This window comes from Eptesicus fuscus, chromosome 12 (assembly GCF_027574615.1).
Source record: "Eptesicus fuscus isolate TK198812 chromosome 12, DD_ASM_mEF_20220401, whole genome shotgun sequence".
NCBI lineage: Eukaryota > Metazoa > Chordata > Mammalia > Chiroptera > Vespertilionidae > Eptesicus > Eptesicus fuscus.
Genome location: NC_072484.1, coordinates 91569041 through 91585915, shown reverse-complemented (window position 1 = coordinate 91585915; position 16875 = coordinate 91569041).

Sequence of the window (16875 nt, the reverse complement as noted above, 5' to 3'; positions counted from 1 at the left end):
CTGCTCCAGTACCAGGCCTTTCAGAAGCCTCCGGCGCGGCAGAGGCTTCTGAAAGGCCTGGTGCACCAACGGACAGGCACCCAGCTCCACCGCCATTGAAAGCGAAAGCGTGTAGGGGACCTTACACGTGCATGATTCAATCATGCACTGGGCCTCTAGTATATATATATATATATATATATATATATATATATATATATATATACACACACACACACACACACACACACACACACACACACAATCTAAATTGCTATCTCATTTGGCCTTCTTTATTCATTTTCAATTTGATTCTTCTCCCCATGAATGGAAGAGGAGGATATAAATTTGTGAAAGAAAATCCCATGATAGTTCATTTAAAAGCAAGAGAACTGTGTAAAAAAGAGAAGAGAGGTTTTTTTTTTTTTTGTTTTTTTTTTAGAAAAACACTGTTCAGCTACAAGGCAAGTTAGCCTGGCAATCTAGCGATTTGTCCTGCACTACTTCAAACATACACAGCTAGACCAATTAGTACCATTCCCATCCCATCATCCAAATTCAACAACCATTTCCTTCACTTATGCAGATGTCTGAACATCTCAGATATCATGTCATCTTATTTAAAATATTTTTGTATGGTTTTCTAAGAGATAAAGACTATTTAAAAATATAGCCATAATATCATCATTAAACCTAAGAAATTTAGCATTGATTTCTTAATATTATCAAATATCCAGTCAGTGCTCATATTTCTAATTGTCTCATAATTTTCTCAGTCTTTTTGTTTACACTGCTTATACTGTTACTTCCAATTCAAATTTAAGACTGCAGGGTTTTTACTGAACCTCTTTGATCTGTTTGCCTCTTGTCACTCTTTATGATAGAATATTTTTGGGGAGAGAGAAGTGTTGGAATGGAATGTGAGCAAGGACAGTTTACTCTGAATGCCATCGTTTGGGTAACATGAACTTGGTGCTGATGCAGGGGCCTCATGAAATTGTGGTTTTGATAATTGAGACAGAGATAGAACTACAAGAAAGGGAAGTACACCATCACAGCAAGGAGACAAAGCCCATTTTAAGAGTCCCAGAAAGTGGTGTTGTAATAAATTCATGATTTGGCACAGTTCTGCGTTTTTGGGTAGGAGAAAATAAACAAATTAATAAAATTACAGGTGCCTCTGTACTCATGTGAATGAATCCCTTTTCAACTGGTAGATTTGGTTTTGAGCATTGATTCCATTTACTTTTAATATTTAGTCATTTGCATGAAGAATTCCAATAGGGGTAAAAAAAAAAAAAGTCCAAATAACATTTTAGCCAGGTTGAAATTGGTAAATAAAGGGTATTTACAAAGGAAAAAAAATGGATTTTGGAAATAATCTGCTTCTGATCTTAATTGATTCCATAGCTAAGGTTATTTGAAAACTATCAGACTATGCCATCGGTTTTATCAGACTTCAGGCGCGCACGGTCATACAGTTAGCCTTCTAATAGAAGTATGACTTGAATGAACCATGACGCGGAAATTTAGAAATACAAGCAATGCTCATGGTAGGAAAGAGAAAAGAAAATTGCTCATATTCCTTCACTCTTGGCTGCTGAAAACCCAAACTGCCGACCCAACCTCAAGCTAGTCTTTAGCACTCCTGTTGGGACTCATATTCGTACTGGATGGGTTTGTGCTCATTACCACTCATCTGTCCTCAGGCTGGTGAAGGTCAATGACTTGAGGCCCAGCACCGATAGACTCAGTGTGAGGGAAACGGCACAGGTGGGTGCCCACTGTCCACTGGATATGACCTTGAACATGCTGTAAGTGCTAGGTCTTTGGCTTGAGATCGGATAACTGGACTCAGTGACCGTATGGATCGTGTCAGGGTTGCGTAGGGCATGACGGCGTGGGACGGAGACGTTTCCTGCCCCTCTGGAGTCGCTGGTTTTGTGTTTTGTCTGCTGCTCCTGATTCTCAGTATTTATAATCTGCTGGAAAGTCTTTTTCTTTGGTGCTCCGGTCTTGCTTTGTTTCCCCGGTTTCTTTTTCAGGCACAAGAGTTCTACCCCTGAACCCCAACTAATATCTGGGTCCCTAGGGCCCTCCAAAGATTTCTCCGTTGGCCTCTGATGAGAGCATCATCCTCTCCCAAGCTTTCCCTCTGCTGCTCTGGGAACTCTGGGCTTCCTGAACATTGATGGCCATCCATAGCCCTCCTGCCTGCTGGACCGCATGCCCTTCCTGGCGGGGCCCTGGCCCCTCCTGCTGCAGGGACACACCGTGGCCAGCCATGGCCTGTGCGAGGCCAGTAATGTGGAGAAGGAAACGTAGTGTGGAGACTTTTCCCAAACCACACCTCCCTGAGCTCAGTTCTCTAGCCTTCTGATATAGATTTACCAAAACACACCTGGATGACAATTTTAAAAATTCTGATAGAGAATTTGATGTGCTTGAGGTCAAATAACAGAACTATGGGGACTGCCTGGCTCTGCACATTAGGGAATGACTCAACCTCTCTACACCTTCGAGACCTCACCTGTGAAGTAAAAGATGCTGATAGCATTAGTCTCACAAGAATGTGGTGAGGATTAACCCACATAAGGTGCTTAGAATAGTGTCTGGCACATGGTAAATGCTCAACAATGCTAGCTATTATTGTTCTCATTATTCTCATTAGTTAAATAATTAGATGGATTCGTTTTTCCTTTAGCTATTTGGCATTCATTCAGAGCAGCTGAGTGTCTCTTAAATGCAAGCTTTTGGAAAATAATGCAAAATATTAGCAATGTTGACGTTGGAGTAAGATGAGAACAGACATTTGAGCAATGGACTTGGCAACATGGAGGTCATGTGTGACCTTCACAGAGCAGATTCGGTGGACTGATGGAATGCAAGTCCAATTAGAGCAAGACCCAAGAAAGGATTTGCTGAGCCAGAGCTGCCGAGTTCCACAGAGTCAGAGGGTTCTGCAGCCAGTTGTCACCTGGGTCTTAAGTAGCACCGAGTGCCCCCTGTGGGCGCTTGCACCCTGTCTCTCCATGGAGCACAGACCTAGACCATGTGACTGAACCCAGGTGGCATCACCATGCTACCTTCCTATAATTTCTTCCCTTTTCCTCTCCTCTTCTGGTACCTGCTCTGCTTCTAGATGCCCATTCAGGAAACATCTAGAAGGTCTCCTTTCATTCAACTCAAATCAACCTATGCAGACAGGTGCCTGGAAATCAATTCACCATTTATGCCCAGACATGTACCACCTTTACTGAAATAAACAATTCCTATTAGTGTTGTTATCTTCTGGCTTTTTTGCTCAGAAGTCTCCAAGTTGGTGAAAAATAATCAGTGATTATAGACAATGCTTGGGTGCCTGCGTAGAATTCACTCTTGCCTTCACAACTTTTCCCAGTAGCAGCTAGATCTTTGTCTAGGTTTTCATCCTGTATTAGTTAGGCTCCTGTCAAGAAAGGAGGTACCTGCCAAGCCAGTGTGGCCCAGTGGTTGAGCATTGACCCACAAACCAGGAGGTCACGGTTCAATTCCTGGTCAGGGCACACGCCTGGGTTGGGGGCTTGATCCCCAGTGTGGGGTGTGCAGGAGGCAGCAGATCCATGATTCTCTCTCATCATTGATGTTTCTCTCTCTCTCTCCCTCTCCCTTCCTCTCTCCAAAATCAGTAAAAACATATATATATATATTTTTTTTTTTAAAAAGAAAGGAGGTACATACTTGTGTTTCAAGCAGAGAGGAGTTTCATTTGGGGGATTGGCTGCACAGCTGTTCGAAGCTTGACAGAGCAAAAAGGGACTCAGGTAACCAGAGCCCAGGAACGGCTGAAAGCAGCCACCACGCCTAAGGCTGGGGGCGAAGGAGAAGTGAGGTCACCAGGACCGAAGAGCTCCTAGGACAGTCAGCTGACACTCAGGAGACACTAAAAGGTAAGCTTCTGCTAGGACCCACGTTCCATGAGGGCAGAAAGGACTGGTTTCTGATGAAGCCCACGTGCCTACGATGTAGGAGGTCCTCCGTGAATATCAAGTGAGCGAATCAATGAGATAAAAGAGTGTTTTGTTGGGGATTCTGAGGAAAAAGTTTCCTCCCCCTACTGAGAAAGGCATCAGAAAAGACCTTGTCTCTCTGCTGGCTACTGTGGCCTAACGGTGGGCAGCCTGGAACCATTGGTGCCATCTTGCCACCCGGTAAAGGCTTGGGTTGAAGTGGCCTGTTCCGCAGAAGGCAGGGGGGAGGGATGGAGAGAACTTGGATTCTTGCTTCATGGCATTTTTGAGTTGCTCAGTGAAGTAGACCCTGAAACCTATCTTCCCCCGGGCATCCCAGATACAACAAGCTTCCTCCATCATTTAAAACAATATCCGACCTCGGAGACAGCTTAGGTGCCACTTCTCTGATGGCTGCGTTGGTTTCCTTTCAGACTGAGGGTCAGGAGTTGGTCTGGGAATGAATCTAATCATGATGTAACCTTGGCCGGTCCCTGCCGTAGGCAAACGTGCTGGTAAATTAGTCCTAAAGCTTGGCCGGGAACTGGGGCTGCTCTTCAGGGGGTGATACCTGATTGGGCTGTAGTTTCTGAACCCAATGGTTTATAATGGAAATAAAACACCTGCACAGCGTTCATTAAACATTAATTCCCCTCCCCTCTCCCCCCACCTATAGCCTTAGGTCCAGAGTAATCTCTGTCAGCTGAGAACTGGGGGCCAGTTTCCAGGACCATTTATGCCATGAAGTTCATTCTCTGTTTAAACTTGGGCGCCCGCCCCGCCTCCACCAGGCTTATTTGCCACTAAGGAGGCATTATTGCTGCATTTCTTAGTGTGTGCATGTAGGGGGCCACCGTGAAAGGCGCGAGGACATTTTTGTCGGTACAAAGCTTGGGATTTGTTTGTTTGATTTATTAAAAATACACCCCAGCCCGAGGGTCTCGGGGTGTGCATACAAAATACTTCAATTAGATTCAAAGCAGCAGTTACATTTCCTGTTAAGAAAACGAAATACCCCCAGACCCACCCAACATGGAATGCAGCAAAGGCAGAAGGCCAGGCCCGCTGCCAGCCTTCAAGGTCAGCGAGCTGGCAGGCCCGGCCCGGGAACGGGAGGAAGCTGCCAAGCAGAACTGGCCGCGTGAGCCGAGCGTTCCGCGGACTTGTCATTTAAAGGGCACTGGCCATCCATTCCTCAAACCCACCCTCAAAAAGGAAAAGAAACAGATCTTTATTTCCGCACTATGCTTCAAAGCAGCCCAAATAGAGTACTTCTGGGTGAAAAATCACCTTAAATATAAAGCCATACAACCTGGGCTAATTAAAAAGGGAAGGTGATTAGTCATTAATATTTTAATATAAATCCATCAATCGTTTCTTCCAACGTCTTAGTTGAGATCAGTCTTCTGAGTGAATGGATATGTTATTGGTGGGAGAGAGAGGAGGGGGTTTCCGGAGTATCGTGGGGAAGGATCGGTGGGCCTGGGCGAGGGGGTGGTGAATTTGGGTAGAGCTGCTGTCTGTGAAGATGCGGGGCACCAGGCGCCTGGGAGTCAGGAGGCCAATGCCAAGAGTAGGAGAACATTTTAAAAGTCTCTCCACTTCATTTATTTGCCAGTTTTGACCTTTGCAGTATTGAAGGCCCTTCCAAAGAAATCCTCTTGGGTCTTTGCAGATCTAGTTGGGGGGCCATAATATGAAAACTATAGCATATTTTTATTGTTATGGTGTTTCCGAAGATGAGAACGAATGTCTGGCGATCCTGAATACCGGAAAAGAATAGGATTCAGGGCAAAGTGAGATTTGGCAGTAGAGCGGTGGCTCTCAAACCAGAACCCCCTGGGAGACTTGCTCAAGGGGTTTCGGGGTTGAGTAGATCTGGGGGGACTGGAGGGTTTGCATTTCTAACCAGCTCCCACGGATGCTGGTCCAGCATTGGCATTTTCTTTTCTTTTTTTTTTTAAAAATATATTTTTTTATTGATTTCAGAGAGGAAGGGAGAGGAAGAGAGAGAGAGAGAATCATTGATCAGCTGCCTCCTGTGTGCCTCCTACTGGGGATCCAGCCCACAACCCGGCATGTGCCCTGACCAGGAATCGAACCGTGACCTCCTGGTTCACAGGTCGATGCTCACCCCCTGAGCCCCGCGGCCGGGCGGCAGTGGCCCGTGGGGAACCACGGCAGGCCAGCTCCAAGCAGAGAATACACCTGACGGAGACTGAGCCCAGGGTCACCTTGAGAAAAGGGTTTCGAAACTGACACTGAAATACTTACACGTATGTATCCGTTTCCCAGAGCTGCGGCGACAGGTACCAAAAGCTGGTGGCTTAAAACAACAAAGTGCACTGCCTCACGGTTCTGGAGCCTGGGGGTCCGAGACGGAGGCTCAGCAGGGCCCAGCTCCCTGGCGGCTCCCGGGAGGACCCCGCCCGCCCCGCCTCTGGCAGCCTCTGGGTCTGCGGCCATACAAGCCGCAGCACTCCATCACGTGGCCATCTTCTGCCTGAGCTTCTTCACATCTTCTCCTCTCAGTGTGTGTCTGTGTCCAAACTTCCCCTTCTTTTTTTTTTTTTAAAAAATATATTTTTATTGATTTCAGAGAGGAAGGAAAGGGAGAGCGAGATAGAAACATCCATGACGAGAGAGAATAACTGATTGGCTGCCTCCTGCAGGCCCCACACAGGGGATCCAGCCCACAACCCGGCATGCGCCCTGACCGGGATTTGAACCGTGACCTCCTGGTTCATAGGTCGACGCTCAACCACCGAGCCACCCCGGCCGGGCCAAACTTCCCCTTCCTGAAGGGACACAGTCATGTTGGGTTGGGCCACTCCGTGACTTCATTTGAACTTATCTCTGAAAATACCCTCTTTCCAAATAAGTAACATCCTGAGGTCCTGGGGGTTAGGACTCCAAAATGCCCTTTCCGGGGAACACAATTCAGCCGTGACGAGGAGTTTAGCATCACCATTTCCCAGCCTCAGAAGAATACCGTGGCTCTATCGGCGCTCGGCAGTATGCAAAATAAAGTCACAGGCGCAGAAATACAGTGCCTGCTGCAGACTGTGGATGGTGGAAGACATGGTGAAAAAGGATCGCAATTTAAGGAATACAGTCAGGCTCCTAAACTCTGGACTCTTCTTCGGTTCTGTCTGAAATGGTTGTTATTTTCCTTACATGTGATGCCACAACATTTGTCCATACCTTTATTTTTACTGTAAGAGTTATTACATGGAATTATAGGTGGTTATTATGTTAGTCTTTGCAAACTGTGAGCTGCTTGAGGGCAGGGACGGGGTTGAAATCATATTCATATCCACAGGGCCTGGCACAGAGTAGGTGCTCAGTGTGGTGAATGGGGAAATCCATACTGAGTTCAGAGCAGCCCGGGATTTCGGCAGGTGCTGTCCAGTGTCTCTGCTCCCTCAGCAGGTGGAGGGGAGAGAGAATGGGTGCGCAGAGAGAGGGATGGTGCCGCTGAGCCACCCTCCCCAGATGAGAAGCTCTGAAGTCTCATTTAAAAATTTAATGTGTCGTTTGCAGTCAGCCCCACAACACATCCATGGTTGTTTGCATTGTAACAGTGCTTTAGGGCATTACATGTACTTAATGTATTAAAACAAAAATAATATTTCAAATTACTTGCTTCTCCCCCCTCATTCCAGCCCTCTTCACTGGGAGAAGAGCGGTCACCCCTGGGAGATGTGCGTGTTTATCATATGATGTGCACACCACCGGGCATCCTGCTGGGCACCCAGCACAAGCCGAGGAGTGGGGACCCCGCGGGTGGAGGGGAGGTGGAGTAGCAGGGGGCAGGAAGCGGGGGCTGGGCTGCAGAAGCTCTGATGGAGTTGACGAAGGCGGGGAGATCGGGAAGGATTCAGGACCTGTTGACCTTGGAGAGGCAGGGCTGGCCTGACGGGTGGCGTGCGAGCTCAGGGCGGCTGCACGTGACGGCTGTGGCGTGGCGTGGCACACCTTTCTTTCTCTCCTTTTTAGGGCAGTGGGTGGGCGGGTAGCAGAGAATAAGCAAAGAAGGAAGAGCCACAGGAAGGAAAGCCACCGGGGAGCCTCGAGGGCTTTGAAGTGTAGGGCATTGTGGTGGTTGGATCTCTGTAGCCTGAGGCCCAATTTCGGGAAACAGTGACCAAGTCTGGATGCCTGGGGCAGTGGGAAAGGCACCGGGTCCTCAGAAAACAATGGGGAGTTGAAGACAATGGGGGAGGCGGCCTCCAGCAGGGGCACTGAGAACCGATTGGAGAAGGATGGAAGGGTCCAGGTAAGGGGTGGAGGGTCAGCCTCTGCATCTGGGCCTATAGCACCTCTGGGGGCAGGGCGGCCTTTGCTGAAAGCCCTTCTCCTCCCAGAACAAGCTGAGCATCTCCCTTTCCCCACCGACGTCCGCCCGCCTGTCACGTCTGCCGTCCAAAGGGAACGCGCTTCAGCGTGTCCGTGAGTCTCACGCACTGGAATTCATTCAAGATTTTGGTTCTCACTGCTCTGCTTCTGAAAATCAAGGAGTAGCATTTACACAGCAGTCTGTAATCAGTTGTTTAGCTATTGCCTGAGACAGTTTCTTTAACACACACACACACACACACCACTCCACACACACACACACATACACCACTCCACACACACACACATACACCACTCCACACACACACACACACCACACACACCACTCCACACCACACACACACACACACACACACACACACACACACCACTCCACACACACACACACACACACCACTCCACACACACACACACACCACACACACCACTCCACACCACACACACACACACACACACACACCACACCACCACCCCCCGCCTCCCCCCCAACACACACCACACACACCACACACACACACCACATTACACACACACACACACCACACACACACACACACACCACCACTCACACACACACACACCACCACCCCCGCCCACACACACACACACACACACACACACACACACGGCTTTTAGAAAGGGCAATAGAGCACCATAATTTTGCCCTTAACATTTGGCCCCAGCACTCTGATTCCCACCGTCTGCGATGGCTGCTCAGGAGGAGCCTCACCTGGAGGGCGGCCGTGCAAATGAGCTCAGGCTCCAGCTCAGGAATTCCAAAGCGACCCATCCGGTTGGAAAGGAAACACACGGTCAGGGGGAGTGAGAGTGAAACAGGAGCGGGGACCGTCACGTGACGTCTGCCGGCAGCTGCGGCTCATGCAGTCGGCTGGGACTCGGACCCTGCTCCGTGGCAAAGCTGCTGAGAACTGTGTTTCATGGGTCGTGAGACGTGGTGGCTCTAACTGCAAAGCTGCCCTAAGGACTCGTCTCTTTATGCCTTAACTGTTCCTTCCAAAGCTCACGGCTCACTAAGAGCGAGCACGCAGCGAGGTCTTTGTGCAAGTGCATCCCATAATCCCTCCAGGAAATGCCGAGTCAGGGCGCCGCCGATGAAACGGAAACCGTGGCCCAGCGACCTTCCTCCCAGACATCCCAGGACACACCGTGTGCTTCCCGGGCACGCGGCCCTCCTTCAAGACGGGTTCAGTCCCAGGGTTTCGTCCCTCACTGGGGCCAGGAGACACACTAGGTGGCAGAAGCAGTACGAGTTTTTTCTTTTAATACAACTACTGGAGGCCCAGTGCACGAAATTCGTGCACTCAGGGGGGTCCCTCAGTCTGGCCTGCGCCCTCTCACAGTCTGGGAGCCCTCGGGGGATGTCCAACTGACGGCGGGCCTAAGCCATCAGTCCGACATCCTTAGCGCTGCTGCGGAGGCAGGAGAGGCTCCCACCACCGCCGCTGCACTCACCAGCCATGAGCCCGGCTTCTGGCTGAGCAGCGCTCCCCCTGTGGGAGCACACTGACCACCAGGGGGCAGCTCCTGCATTGAGCATCTGCCCCTGGTGGTCAGTGCGTGTCATAGCACCCGGTGATTCCACCATTCGGTCGATTTGCATATTAGCCTTTTATTATGTAGGATTATCTAATATCTCTACAGGCATTGCATGGCTAAATGTACAGACATTGCATGGCTAAATGTACAGGCATTGCATGGCTAAATGTACAGGCATTGCATGGCTAAATGTACAGGCATTGCATGGCTCAATGTACAGACATTGCATGGCTAAATGTACAGGCATTGCATGGCTAAATGTACAGGCATTGCATGGTTCAATGTACAGGCATTGCATGGTTCAATGTACAGGCATTGCATGGTTCAATGTACAGGCATTGCATGGCTAAATGTACAGGCATTGCATGGCTAAATGTACAGGCATTGCATGGCTAAATGTACAGGCATTGAATGGCTAAATGTACAGGCATTGCATGGTTCAATGTGTAGGCATTGCATGGCTAAATGTACAGGCATTGCATGGCTAAATGTACAGGCATTGCATGGCTAAATGTATAGGCATTGCATGGTTCAATGTACAGGCATTGCATGGCTAAATGTACAGGCATTGCATGGTTCAATGTACAGGCAATGCATGGCTAAATGTACAGGTATTGCATGGTTCAATGTACAGGCATTGCATGGTTCAATGTACAGGCATTGCATGGCTAAATGTACAGGCATTGCATGGTTCAATGTACAGGTATTGCATGGCTAAATATACAGGCATTGCATGGCTAAATGTACAGGCATTGCATGGCTAAATGTACAGGCATTGCATGGTTCAATGTACAGGCATTGCATGGCTAAATGTACAGGCATTGCATGGTTCAATGTACAGGCAATGCATGGTTAAATGTACAGGCATTGCATGGTTCAATGTATAGGCATTGCATGGCTAAATGTACAGGCATTGCATGGTTAAATGTACAGGCATTGCATGGTTCAATGTACAGGCATTGCATGGCTAAATGTACAGGCATTGCATGGCTCAATGTACAGGCATTGCATGGTTCAATGTACAGGCATTGCATGGCTAAATGTACAGGTATTGCATGGCTAAATGTACAGGCATTGCATGGTTCAATGTACAGGCATTGCATGGCTAAATGTACAGGCATTGCATGGCTAAATGTACAGGCATTGCATGGTTCAATGTACAGGCATTGCATGGTTCAATGTACAGGCATTGCATGGTTCAATGTACAGGCATTGCATGGTTCAATGTACAGGCATTGCATGGTTCAATGTACAGGCATTGCATGGTTCAATGTACAGGCATTGCATGGTTCAATGTACAGGCATTGCATGGTTCAATGTATAGGCATTGCATGGCTCAATGTACAGGCATTGCATGGTTCAATGTATAGGCATTGCATGGCTCAATGTACAGGCATTGAATGGCTAAATGTATAGGCATTGCATGGTTCAATGTACAGGCATTGCATGGCTAAATATACAGGCATTGCATGGCTAAATATACAGGCATTGCATGGCTAAATGTACAGGCATTGCATGGTTCAATGTGTAGGCAATGCATGGCTAAATGTACAGGCATTGCATGGTTCAATGTACAGGCATTGCATGGTTCAATGTACAGGCATTGCATGGCTAAATGTACAGGCATTGCATGGCTCAATGTACAGGCATTGCATGGCTAAATGTACAGGCATTGCATGGTTCAATGTGTAGGCATTGCATGGCTAAATGTACAGGCATTGCATGGCTAAATGTACAGGCATTGCATGGCTAAATGTACAGGCATTGCATGGCTTAATGTACAGGCATTGCATGGCTAAATGTACAGGCATTGAATGGTTCAATGTGTAGGCATTGCATGGCTAAATGTACAGGCATTTCATGGTTAAATGTACAGGCATTGCATGGTTCAATGTACAGGCATTGCATGGCTAAATGTACAGGCATTGAATGGTTCAATGTATAGGCAATGCATGGCTAAATGTACAGGCATTGCATGGCTAAATGTACAGGCATTGCATGGTTCAATGTACAGGCATTGAATGGTTCAATGTGTAGGCATTGCATGGCTAAATGTACAGGCATTGCATGGCTTAATGTACAGGCATTGCATGGTTCAATGTACAGGCATTGCATGGTTCAATGTACAGGCATTGCATGGCTAAATGTACAGGCATTGCATGGCTAAATGTAAAGGCATTGCATGGCTAAATGTACAGGCATTGCATGGCTCAATGTACAGGCATTGCATGGTTCAATGTACAGGCATTGCATGGTTCAATGTACAGACATTGCATGGCTAAATGTACAGGCATTGCATGGCTAAATGTACAGGCATTGCATGGCTCAATGTACAGGCATTGCATGGCTAAATGTATAGGCATTTCATGGTTAAATAGAATTCTGCTGCAAAGGCATCACCTAGTCCTTGCCCTGAGGAGCAAGGAGAAGGCAGGTCACATTGTCAGTGCCCTCCCACCTGCGGCTCTATTTTGCTTCTTGTTCATGGTGGGATACTAGGTAAAAAGGAGAGGTATGGCTATTGGCTGAAAACGATCTTGACTTTTCCCCTCCTGGATGTCCAATGAGTCCACTTGTTAACCTACTTCCTTTGGTGAGAGGCATATGAAATGCACGATCTGACTCGTGCAGAATGCATTAAAGCATGCTAACTGTGTGTATTTACTTATGAAGCCCCAGGCTTGATCAGCAACACCAGGGAAAACATCCTTCTTGCTCCGGGGGCCGCTCCTTTAAGAGTAATTATCTTGCCAGCAATGACGACAGGGCTCCAGGGGGCGTGCTTACTTGGAAAGGACAAAGAGACTGGGCGCCCTTGAAAACTTGAAGTCCCGTAAGAGTCACCCAGAGGAGCAGGACGAAGAGCCGGGCCACATTGCTTATTCGTGGCTCGTTAGGGAGCCGTTCCCTCCGAAGCACAAAGAAGATGGGCGACCTCTCCTCACGGCAGGCTCAGGAAGTCCTCAGCCAGCTTTCCTCCACGTCAGCAAGGCTCCGCTCCTTCCGGGGGCGCACATGAGGCCCGCCCTACAATGTCCACTCAGGCCGTTTTCTGTCCAAATGTACATGGCAGCTTACGTGCAGTGAGGAAAGAATGTGTATTTTAAAAAACAATTGTGTGCAGAATGACACGTATGCCAGTTCGATAAAAATTGCTAATTACATTGTTCAAGTCTGTAATGTGTGCTTATTATGATGAGAGGGGTCTGTGTTCGGTTTTATAGACCTGCCACAACAAATCCCCTCAGATGTGGTGCTTTAAGACAACAGACATGTATTCCCTCACCGACCCGGAGGCCAGAAGTCTGAAATGAAGGTGATGGCGGGGCCATACTCACCCCAGAAGCTCTGGGGGATCCCTCCTCAGCGCTTTCGGCTCCTGGGGCTGCGGCGGCCTCATGCTGCTCGCAGCCTCTCCTCCCATGGCCTCTCTGTGTCGTCTCCTCTCCCGTCTCCTGTGAGGATGCTTGTCCTTGGCTGCAGGGCCACCAGGAGCCCGGGGCGCTCTCCTCTCGAGATCTTGAATGACAAACGTCTGCCAAGATCCTTCCTGCAAATAAGGCCACAGGTACAAATCCTGGGCAGGACGAGGGCATGTCTTTGGGGGTCCCCATTCCACCGACGACAGTGCGCTAACCCTTCCCGCCACGCCTGTCCATGTCCAGCGCCTTGTCCACGGCCGGTCTTTGTTTATTTTATGGATGTAGTGTTTTGGGGTGATGTTATGAGGTAATTGCAGGTCAGGACTTCCCCCACTGATGAGTTCTCTTATCATATGTCATTGCCTCCTTGATGCTTCCCCATTTTTTTTTTTCGCTTTAAGATCTAGTTGCCTGATATGACTATAGTTTTTCTAACTCTCTTGGGTGGGTATAGAATAATATAATATTCCATCATTTTATTTAATGATTTTGTGTTTTACTGTCTTCTAGAAATGTCTTTTTGAGAACGACTCTTACAGTTGGACTAAAATCTTTAAAAAACTTATTCAGAAGTAGGGAATATAGTGCAATAGGGAATATAGTGCAATCAGCCTTCATACAGCCATAACCAGCTTTATCATTTATTAATAATTTATTGCATCTGCTTCCTCATACTCTTTAAAAATGTTTCTTCTCTCTTTGTTTTCTTTGCAGAAGAATTTTAAAGCCCTTTCCAGGTATCCTGTCCTTTCACCTCTGTACTGTGCATGCATTTCTAAAAACTATGCACGTTTTCTTTTTTATAGAGCAAAACACCATCATCACCTCCAGCCAATTAATGTAATCCCAATATGTCATCCAGTGCCTCCAATCTCCCGCGCTGTCTTGCTGTTGGCCATTTGTGTCTGGACCTGAGCGAGGTCGGAGTAATTAAGGGGGTTGTTGTGTCTGACGTTTCTTTAAGACGGGACAGCCCCCCTTTCTTTTCAGCTGTTGACTTGTTGCGAGAACAAGTGAGTTTCCTGCAGGACGCCCCGTATCTTGCATTTTTTAAGTCTGTGTTTTCCCTTGTGACGTCATGTATCTTGTTCTACAACCCGCAGTACTTCCTGAGAACGGAAACCATTCACTCTGAGAGTTTCTGCCTTTTAACTGGCGAGCGTGTTTCGTCTTCATTGATTGGGATCACTCATGCCTAAAATCGATTTCTACTGTCTCCTTCTGTGCTTTCTGCTTTTTTCTTTACTTCTTTTTGCCACCTTTCCTCCCTTTAGCCTCCCTTAAACATTGGGTTTGAATTTTTTAGCGGCTGCCCTTAAAATTTTAAAATGACCATTTGACCAGACAAAATCTATAAATAATCAATATCTTTACTATTTTCTTTAAAATCCTTCTGTCACTTCCTCCTTCCTTGTCCCCCTGGCCCAGGCTGGGAAAGGGCTGAGCGCGCTGCCTGCAGTAAAGACATTGCAACCGTCTACACCCGTGGTCGGCAAACTGCGGCTCGTGAGCCACATGCGGCTCTTTGGCCCCTTGAGTGTGGCTCTTCCACAAAATACCACAGCCTGGGCGAGTCTATTTTGAAGAAGTGGCGTTAGAAGAAGTTTAAAAAATTTGGCTCTCAAAAGAAATTTCAATTGTTGTCCTGTTGATATTTGGCTCTGTTGACTAATGAGTTTGCCGACCACGGGTCTACACCACGGTGAGCTCTGCGGCTCCATCCCACAGGAAACCGAGATCCCCATTGACCATAACTCCTGGGCAGGTCTACATGTCCTATAAACAGATGGGAATTATTTCCCCTTCTAATCTGGATTCACTAAAAAGAAGTCTCTCATTTGAGGATAAAAGATGGATTTTTTTCCAAAGGCAGGGGAGCTGGTTTCCGACCAGATGAAAGGACTGGGGGCCCAGCAGCTCTTGTGTAAGCTTCCCTCCTTCCTCCTCAGCTGACGGCGGGGCGATAGCTCTACCCCCGGCCCCTTCCTGCGGGAACCCCATGGACATCTCCCATTATGGCAGGAGCAGGGAACAGGGAACCAGGGAACAGCAATGCTGAGGGGGACCCAGGGGACCCCTCATTTGGAGTGGGGATGTGCCCCCTCAGCCTCCTTCCTCCGTCTCCGAGACCTGCCAAGGTGCTGGCTGTCGGTTGTTGGCTGGAGAATGCAAAGTGGGAGCTTTGTCAGCACTTCTGTTCCCTTTTCCTGGTTCCAAAGCTTGTTTATGTTTCATTATCTTTTTCGTCCACGGGAACACGAGCTATTCGGGGTGCTCAGGGCTCGGCTGCTTGGCGCGGCTGCAGGAACTCTCGCACATGCTTGCAGGACTGAATTCTCCATGCCAAGCACAGAGTTTTGCTGTTCTGTCAACTTTCTTCTCTTCCCCTTGCTCAGGAGAAAGGGATTCTCTCTGCACACTGGAGGAGAGACCGGAGAGCAGCTCTGACCCAGGCGCCACACGGTTGTTTCCTGGGGTGCAAAGAGGACCCCCTTCGCGGAGAGCCTGGCGGGGTGCTCTGCAGGGGGACCTGGGATTGAAGAAGACATGCCATGTCACTCGCCAGCATTCCGCACAGGCCCAGGGAGTGCCACACGTAACCGCTGTTGCACACTGTGCCCTGCAGGTCAATACATTAAGGTTTTGTTGAACCAGGAAGAGGAAGGAATTCCAGAACTTCAAGTCCCCAAATGGAAATGCCCCTCGGGACACGTCTAGACCAGGGCAGCGGCGCTGGAGCGCTTCCAAGGCCGTTGGCCGGGGCTAGTGTACCTCATGGCCGGGCCCCCCGAGCTGTTTGTTCAGCTCTGCCGTCCACAGCACTGCCGTGTCCAAGGGAGCTGATCACTAGCGAGGGTGCAGACTGTCAGCGCAGCGAGGCATGAGCGCCGGCCTCTGTTTGACAACATTGTAAGCATTTCTCAGAACTGAAAACGCAACGTGACCACAGAATGTTCAAGTAGCATGTGATTTGGGGAGCAGATAATTCGCTTTCTAGCACTGAAGTTCTCATGGTTTTCCTAGAGAAAGAGTCTTCGCAGAATAAATAAAGATTTAGGCGCAGGGTCCCCTAAACCCTCATTCTCCTTCTGGGTCAGAGCCGCCTGGTCCTGCTGTGGAAATAATGAGGGCCCAGCTGTGACCCTAGTAGGCCCCCTGCTTGTCTCCTGGGCCAGGGATCATAGCGAGTCCAAGACCTCTCTCTGGATGAGGATCATAGGAGCCCTGGGTCCTGAAACTCTGGGGTCAGCTGGGATGGCAAGTAACTCCCCAGGAGGCATTGAGGGATGAGTTTTCTTTGGGCTCCTCTGAGCTCTGGTGGAGAAAAGGTGATCATTCTAAAACAGAAGCAAGAATTCCGGCAGCCAAGGGAATAAGGCACTCAGCCACGCTCACCATGATGGCAGCTGAGGCCCAGGTCTTGGGGTGTCCCTGAAAATCAATCACATGGGACAGTTGGTAAAATTACCAAGTTCTTCTAAAAAGGCGCGCGGGCGGACTTCATCTTCTTCTGGGACACCAGCGCCCCTCAGATAGGCATTTCTCTAGTTCAGGTATCATCATACGTT